Below are 8,911 nucleotides of genomic sequence, written 5' to 3'. Positions count from 1 at the left end.
TCTTCACAGCTGCGGATATTGGGGAGATTCCTAAATCTGAGCCATTCTTTTTATGTGACAAATCTGAGGAATTGTCCAAGATTGAGGTGTCAGACAATGTTTTGGAACAAATTGATAAACTTAACAGTAACAAGTCAAGATGACATTCACCCAAGAGTACTGAAAGAACTCAAACATGAAATTGCGGAACTGTTAATGGTGGTTTGTAAACTAACCTTTAAATCAGCTTCTGTACCTAATGACTGGAAGATAGCTAATGTGACACCAATATTTTAAAAGGGCTCTAGAGGTGATCCTGGCAATTACAGACCAGAAACTCTAACATCAGTACCGGGCAATTTAGTTGAAACTATAGTAAAGAATAAAATTGTCAGAGGGTGTGTCTAGACTAAGGAGTTTTTTTTTTAAAAGTGGCCTTTTTTCAAAAAAAATATTCACCTGCATCTACACAGCCGTTGCGTTGTTTTGAAATTAAATTGAAAGATCGCAGCAGTTTTTTCAATATTGGTAAACCTACTTTTACAAGAATGCCTTTTTTCAAAAGAGATCTTTTGCAAAAAGGTATTCTTGAACTCAAACAGGGTTTTTTCGAAAGAGAGCATCCAGATTGCCTGGGTGCTCTCTTTTGAAAAAGTGGATTGCTTTCTTGAAAGTCTTGTGGCTGTCTAGATGATCTCTTTTGAAAGAGGCTTGTAGTCTAGATGTACCCAGACACATAGATGGACATAATTTGTTTGGGAAATGTCAACATGGTTTCTGTAAAGAGAAATCACTAATTTATTAATCTAGTAAAGTTCTTTGAGGAGGTCAACAAACATGTGGACAAGGGGGATCCAGTAGATAAAGCATGCTTAGGTTTCCAGAAACCCTCTGACAAGGTCCCTCACTAAAGGCTCTTGAGTAAAATAAGTTGTCATGGGATCAGAGGGAAGGTCCTTTTCTTGGATTGGTAACTGGTTTAAAGACAGGAATCAAAGAGTAAGAATAAATGGTAAATTTTAAGAGAGGAGAGAGGTAACTAGTGGGGTCCCCAAGGGTCTGTCCTGGGACCAATCCTATTCAACATATTTATAAATGACCTAGAGAAAAGGGGTAAACTGTGAGGTGGCAAAATTTGCAGATGATACCAAACTGCTCAAGATAGTTAAGACCAAAGCAAACAGTTTGGTGAGATCTTTTTGAAACTCTTCACAAAGTGATTGGGCAACAAAAAAGGAAATAGAATGTTAGGAATCATTAAAAAATGATAGAGCGTAAGGCAGAGAATCTCTTATTGCCTCTATATAAAACCATGGTACGTGCACATAATGAATACTGTGTAAAAATGTGGTAGCCTCATCTTAAAAAAGTTATATTGGCATTGAAAAAGGTTTAGAAAAAGGCAACAAAAATGATTAGTGGTTTGAAATACAAAGAGATGTTAAAAGATTTGGACTTTTCAGCTTAAAAAAAAGAGGAGACTAAGATGAGATATGATAGAGGTCCATAAAATCATAACTGGTGTGGAAAAAGTGAATAAGGAAAAGTTATGTACTTATTCCCACAATATGCCTGTGTCTAGACTACACGCCTCTGTCGTCAGAGGCATGTAGATTAGACACATAGGCAAAGGCAAATGAAGCCGCGATTTAAATGATCGCGGCTTCATTTACATTTACATGGCTGCCGCGCTGAGCCGACAAACAGCTGATCAGCTGTTTGTCCGCTCAGCGCGCTAGTCTGGACGCTCCCCTGCCGACATCAAAGCCCTTTGTGGGCAACCCCGTTATTCCTCGTGGGATGAGGTTTACCGGGGCTGCCAACAAAGGGCTTTGATGTCGGCAGGGGAGCGTTCAGACTAGCATGCTGAGCGGACAAACAGCTAATCAGCTGTTTGTCGGCTCAGCGCGGCAGCCATGTAAATGTAAATGAAGCCACGATCATTTAAATCGCGGCTTCATTTGCCTTTGCCAAAACAACAAATCTACATGCCTCTGATGACAGAGGCATGTAGTTTAGACGTACTCTATGAGAATTAGAGGTCACCAAATTAAATTAATAGGCAGCAGGTTTAAAACAAACAAAAGGAAGTTTTTCTTCACTCAGCACATAGTCAACCTGTGGAACTCCTTGCCAGAGGATGTGGTGAAGACTAGGATGTTAACAGGGTTAAAAAAAAGAGCTAGATTCATGGAGGTCAGGTCCATCAATGGCTATTAGCTAGGATGGGTAGGAATGATGTTCCTAGCTTCTGTTCGTCTGGAAATGGGTGATAGGACAGGGTTCACATGAAAATAACCTGTTGTTTTCTCTTCCTCTGGGTCATCTGGTATTGTCCACTGTTGGCAGACAGGACACTGGGAAGGGTGGACCTTTGATCTGACCCAATATGGCCATTCTTATATGGAAGATTAGAAAACCAGGTTTCAGGGAAAAAATGGTTTTCCCACAGCTGATGCAAGTACCATAATCATCAGACTACTGGCAATGTGGGTTTGGGTGTGATCATGTGTATTTCCTTTTTAAAAAATCCAAGTTCTGTTTTTTACAGCACTGGAATGGGGACAAATATTGAAAGCTTAGTTATTTTTGTGGAATGGAAATCTTGTTTTCTGGCCAGCCCTAATAAAAAGGAAAAACCTCATGCTAAAATGCCACTCCCTGCCACTATTTTTATTGGTGTCTTGAAAATGATGAAACTCCAGGATCAGCCTTTGCAGTAACTCTTTATACTGTATTACAAAATGTATTGTGAGATCAGACATTAATAATGACCTAAAAATGCCACTGCACTTGGTGGATTGTGGAAGGATGAAAAGAGCTTAGTTATATCAACTCTTCACCTGCCCGTCTGTTCCACAGGTTTATGTATCATAATCAAGGGTTCATTCTGGTACCAAACACCAGCTCAAGCTCATTATGGGAATTAGGGAACTGGATTAGTCATGATAAACAGACAGATTGTCTTTCATTAAAAGCAGTTCTCAAGTTTATAATGGGGGTGCTAAGAACAAACAATTATTTCTTATATTTTTATAAATGAAGAGATCAATTTGAATAAAAACTCCCAACATACATAAATATTTAAAAGACAACAAAAATAATTGCAAAAAATGAAGCCCTTTATTTAATATCTTCAGTGAGCTCGCATTAATTTAATAATTGGTATGTCCTGTTTGTTAACTGTAACAGAATAACTGCCTATTTTCACTTTGTTTTATGTCTTTTCTCATTATCATAATGGATACCATTAAATATCTAATCCTATTTTAAGCTAATTTGCATCAGTCTTAATGTGATTTGGAACCTTTAAGGATTATGGATATCTTTTGTTTCTCATTAAGTTCTGACAATCAAATATGGATAGAAAAAAATTCTTTTACCATATCAGCATTTTCAGTTGTATTCATACCTCCATCTCCCCTCTCTGCCCCCTTGAAGCTTTACAAAATACTGTAAGTTGAAACCCATTCCATGCTTGTATTTTCAAAGCAAGAATCATTAATCTAAAGCGACAAATATGTTTGCTGATCTTTTCCACATTGTACAGTCTATTAAGTTAGCTAAAACTAGTCTCTCCTTAATTTTTCATTAGTCAAAAATTCCCTTAAAAGTGATAATTTTGGCCTTAATCCACTATTTGATTGTTTTTTTGACCTGTCACTCCTCTCTAGACAGATAGTGGTATCTCAAAAAAGATTTATGTTATATAGGCCAGTTTTTCATCTCAGTTATACCAAGGGTATCCCCACGTTAGAGATTGCATCTGAGTAACTAAGGATAGAAATGGTCTCAAGGGACAAAATGAGCAATTTCTAAGATACTGCTCATCTTCCATGAAAACTATGTCAGATCATGCTTTTTTTGTGGGTGAGAGGCATGAAAATAGTTTCATTTCTCTATATTATACTAATGTGTACTGCACTGACTTATCCCTACTGAAGTCAATGGAGTGAGACTGTTCAAGGAGTTATTTCTATTAATAACCATCTTTACATGATTCAAGTAAAGGAAGTGATTAAAACATCTCCATAAAGGCCATATTTTTTTGAACAATTCTTGCAGAGCTGAGCATGACAGAATTATTTTTCCCTCTTGTATGTGAAGCAACTTGAATTCCTTGAAGTATGCTGAAATTTTAAAAATGGATATTACTGCAGATTATTTCACTTTTTTAAAAAAAGGATCAACTCTTGCAGATATTTACCCTCAAAATGCTAAATCCCTTAGCCAATTACTAAGTTGTTCTAATCACACTATTGTAAAAGACATGTCTTAGCTATTTTCTTTAAATTAGTTTAATTACTGAGATCTGTGGTCTATGAAGATTGCACCAGCTAGAAAAATATAATTCATCTTAAATTAAAACCTTTTTTCCCTAAGACAACACAATGTTCTATGTCATGCAGTGAATTATGTGGGTATACTTGTCAGTATAAATTTTCTGGCAACAGCAATAAAGCATTCTATCATTCATTTTATTGCTGCAGAAAATAATCTTTTCTTATTCATACTGATGTAGCATTTCCATTACTCCAGAAGAAAGACTTGGCAATACTTCAAATTGATTGTTATTAGAAAATATTCTATTACTTCTCAGTAAATATATTACTCCTCCTCTCCATTATATTCTCTTGTCTCCAAAGAAGACTTTGCTTTGATTACACTTGTCTACCCTGGAATGAGACCAATCTACTTTCAAAATTTGCTCATCCACAAAAATTAGTGATTTTCCCTGGGAAAACCTCTTACATACATGAATGATCACATTACCAACTTTAATTCTGCCCTTACCTTCTAATCTTAGGACTTGTAAACTCACACAGCGCCCCCCCCCCCCACACACACATACATAAACTGGAATTATCAAACTCTTCTAGTTTAAATTTATAAAAATGAAAATGAATATAGCATGTATGCTTGATACTGTTTCTTAGTCATGATTAGAGAAGAATATTCTGGAGGTATTTATTCAAAGTTTTGATTCTTAAAGGTTTTGATTATAATTAGAAACACATTTGATATTTCTCATTGGGTTTATGTATGTTCATTTTAGCACATACACACATTCATGGGTAACATAACACTGTCAGCACATTGGACTAAGCTAAGCTGAGTTTCTTTTAAAATAATTTATTTGAATTTGTTAAAAATAGAACAAGCAAGTCTTCAGAAGCTAGTATCAAGAGGGGAGTAGAAAACTACAAATTGTAAGAATAAGTTCTTCCTGACAAAATGTTTGTTTGATCTGAAACAAAAAAAAATATTTTGCTTTTCTGGTTCAACAAATTTTTATTTCAAATTGACCTAGAAACATTTTTTTCCCTTTTTTTACATTTTCTGGTTTGACCAAAACATTGCTGATTTGATACAACTCTTCTCAGGAAGACTCATTTTTGTTCCACGAGGAGTAACGGTCATTCGAATTAGAGAGCCTAATTCGAACTACCTACTCCGTGCCATGTGTAGCCGCGGGCACGGAGTCCGCACTAAGGGGGATTTAAAAATGGTGGCGCCCGGGAAGATGCAAATGAAGCCCAGGATATTTAAATCCCGGGCTTCATTTGCAACTTCGAATGCCTACATTAGCCACCCTAGTTCAAACTAGGGTGGCAGTGTAGACCTACCCTTATCTTGTAAGCAGACTGGTAAGTCTAATGCTTACTGGATAATCAGTTAACAATTAACCTCTTACATCCCTATTGCAGGCACATCTAGGTTGATTGAAAAATCCTTGGGTCAATCAAGCTACTGTTGCTCAGGCAAGTGGAATTCCTACAGTGACAGAAAAGCCTCTATTGATGTAGGCCCATGTGGGGTAAGATATGGCCCATGGGCTGGATCTGGCTTGCCAAGACTTCAAGTCTGGCCTGCAGGCTGCCTTGCCAGAACCTTCAGGCACAGAGCAACTCTTGATGCTTTAAGCGGTTGGCTGCTCCCTGTGGCTCTCTGCTTCAAGCACTGGGGAGAGAAGACAGGGGGAGGCTGGGTGGAGAAAGGTTTGTACGCTATCCTTGGTCTGCAGCACACATTGGCCTGTTTCTGACCAAAATGAACTGAGTATTTGCTGTGGCATGGGAGCGGTGCATAAAGCCTTCCCCCACCCAGCAGAAAGCCACATTGAATGGCCAGCCATTTTGAGAAGCCTAGGACTGTGGCAGGCAGAGAGCCTGCTCCAGGATCCTGCAGGGCTGCTGGCTGAAAGTCGCCTAAATAAACACCTCCCAGCCAAAGTCTGCCTCAGGCTCTTCCCACCACCCTTTTCCACCCTACATCCTGCCCCAGGCCACCACCCAAACTCTTTGCACTCCCTCTCTGCCCTCCTCTAGGTCACAACTCCCTCTCATACCCCCACATCCTCTTCCCCCAGGCTAGAATCCTCTCCTGTACCCATACCCTCTCCTAGACCCTGCACCACTAGCTCCTGCTCCAGATTACCACCTCCTCCTACACCCAAACTCCCTCTCTGATCCCACACCTTCTCCTGTATCTCAGTTGACTACCCCAAGCTCTCTTTTGCTTCCAACCTCTGTCCCAGACTCTCTACCCTCTCCATAGAAAAGTGCGGCCTTAGACCACTTGCCAAAATCTTAGAGTGCTCCCCCACATAAAAAATTATTGCCCACCCTTGGTGTAAGCTGAGCTTACATATGACTCTATAATCCATATAGTTAGAATAGAAATCTGACTCTGGTTCTTTTCTGAAGCTCTTCAGTCATACTCTTCTTCTGTTATGCACTTGGAGAAGGGAGTAAAATGTGCAGAACAACTCCCAACAATGAAACTGTCTGCTCTTTCTTATGTGCAGAGAACATGGAGCCTACAGGACTCCAGATACGTTAGCATGGAGTTCCATGGAGTAGGTCCCCCACTCTAAACAACTTCCAACTGCCCCCTTTCCAGTTTCCTCAATCTATGTGTTCACTTGTCCCAAAATATCCATCCCAATCCATGCAACTCTCACTCCCAGGCATTTCTGTCTCATGCTGTTTGCACCTGTACATACCTGAGCCTCTTCTTGTGTCTGATAGGCTGCTTATCACTGATGACTTGGTAAATCTTCCTCCACCTCCTCACACTCTTCACTGTTATCCAACCCCCCACATTTCATACACTTGTTTATGGCCAGGTAGGTTTTAGATTCCCCCCACATATTCAATACATTGGATAGTATATACATTATCTATTAAAAAAACCTGGAAAGACAAGATAGGCAAGGTAATATCTTTTATTGAAGACACTTATACTGGTGAGAGAGAAAAATTATTGGGCTTACCCAGAGCTCTTCTTATCTCTCTAACCAACAGAAGTTGGTCCAAAAAACATATACTACCTCATCCACCTTGTCTATCTAATACATAGTGATGAACATGACTACAGAAACTGTCACTTTATATTTTAATAACCATGGAAGTGAATAGAACTCTTCAGAAAATTTCACATTTTAAGTATCCAGCATACGCTCCCAAACTAGAGCTGTATGAATACTATTTTCATTTTCTGGCTATTCCAAACATTTGGGAAAACAGTGTTTAGTGTCCACCTGAAATGAATGATTTTCAGATTTTTTTTTGGTTTTATTCCAACCAAATGTAAATGTTTTGTTTCATTTTCAAAGTTTTAATACCTTTAATGTAAAAATCATACAAACTGAAGGAAAATTTGAAATAAAAGGTAGTTTTGAATAAAACATTAAAATATTTTTCTTTAAAAATATTTAAGCAATTCTTTTTAAAAACCAAAACAATTTGGAAAATTTACAAAATATTTCCCCCCAGATCTTCATTTTTCATCTAAAAATTGTGGATGAAAATGTTCACCCAGATCTACTCCCATGTATATCTCCCTTAAGAACAACAAGCTACAAGGCATAGCCACTTCTTCAGCCTTTCCTGAGTATATTGATTTTATTTCTAGGACCGCAATTCACTCCTGATATCCCATCCTTAAACTTATTTTCTCTCTACACAATGATAATAAACAAGGCATGGAGATCAATATCAATTAGTCTCCATTTGAAAATGAATAACAAATCAGTAAGCCTTATCTCATAAACAAAATGGAGAATCCATCCAGGCCTTTAAAAGGGAGTAAAAAGGTTGAAGCTACTGTGGTGGAGAAATGAATGCTAATTGATTAATTTTCTCTCTCTTTCTCTTCTTCATTATTGCTCCTGTTATGTGATCAAGACTGGTAAGCTTTTTTTTTTTAAATTTCACTTTTTATTTTCTTTAATTTTTTATCCATAATTCACCATGTGGCTTGCCACAAAGAATTGTTTTTTAGGAGAAATGACACAATCCTATAAATTCTTACTATTGAGGCCCAGAGGGTATATCATCTTCAGTAAACTTTTTTTTTTTAAATATAGAACTTGCATTCTTCAGGGCTGGAGTTCATGTCTTTGTGTTTAGAAAGTGCCTAGTAACTTGTGCCTTCCTCTTTATTTGAAAGTTGCCTATATTTGGACTCAATCACATTAAATGATACTGTACGAGTGGGGGGTCAGCCCGCCTCAGTCAGACGTGGGCTTGGCCACCCCCCCTCATGTTTCCCCACTCGGGGTAAGTCCTCAATCTCCTTGGTTTATCCTCCCCCGGTGCCTGACGCGGGTTTTGCATGTTATTGCCGGGATGTGGGGGTAGGAGAGACCAGGCCCACCCTCTCTCACGGGCCCCAGCCCAGGGCCCTAAGGACAGGGTCACTAGATCCTGCCTAGCTGGCGGGGCTAATACCTGCAACTCGCCGGCTCACCGGCTCCAAGACCCGCACAGGGCTACATCCTACCCCCGAGCGACTCCGTTCCCGGGTGTTTCCGCCCCGGGCATCCTGCCTTCTATGCCTCCCTCTCCCTCTGGGGTCCCCTCTCCCTGGTTACCTCCTCCTTTCCCCTGGTGTCCTCCTCTCCAGTTGCCTCCTCCTTAAAATCCCG

The sequence above is a fragment of the Pelodiscus sinensis genome, chromosome 6 (genome assembly GCF_049634645.1).
Source record: "Pelodiscus sinensis isolate JC-2024 chromosome 6, ASM4963464v1, whole genome shotgun sequence".
Lineage (NCBI taxonomy): Eukaryota > Metazoa > Chordata > Testudines > Trionychidae > Pelodiscus > Pelodiscus sinensis.
The sequence above is the reverse complement of the archived record's forward strand: the minus strand, read 5'-3'. Positions refer to the sequence as shown.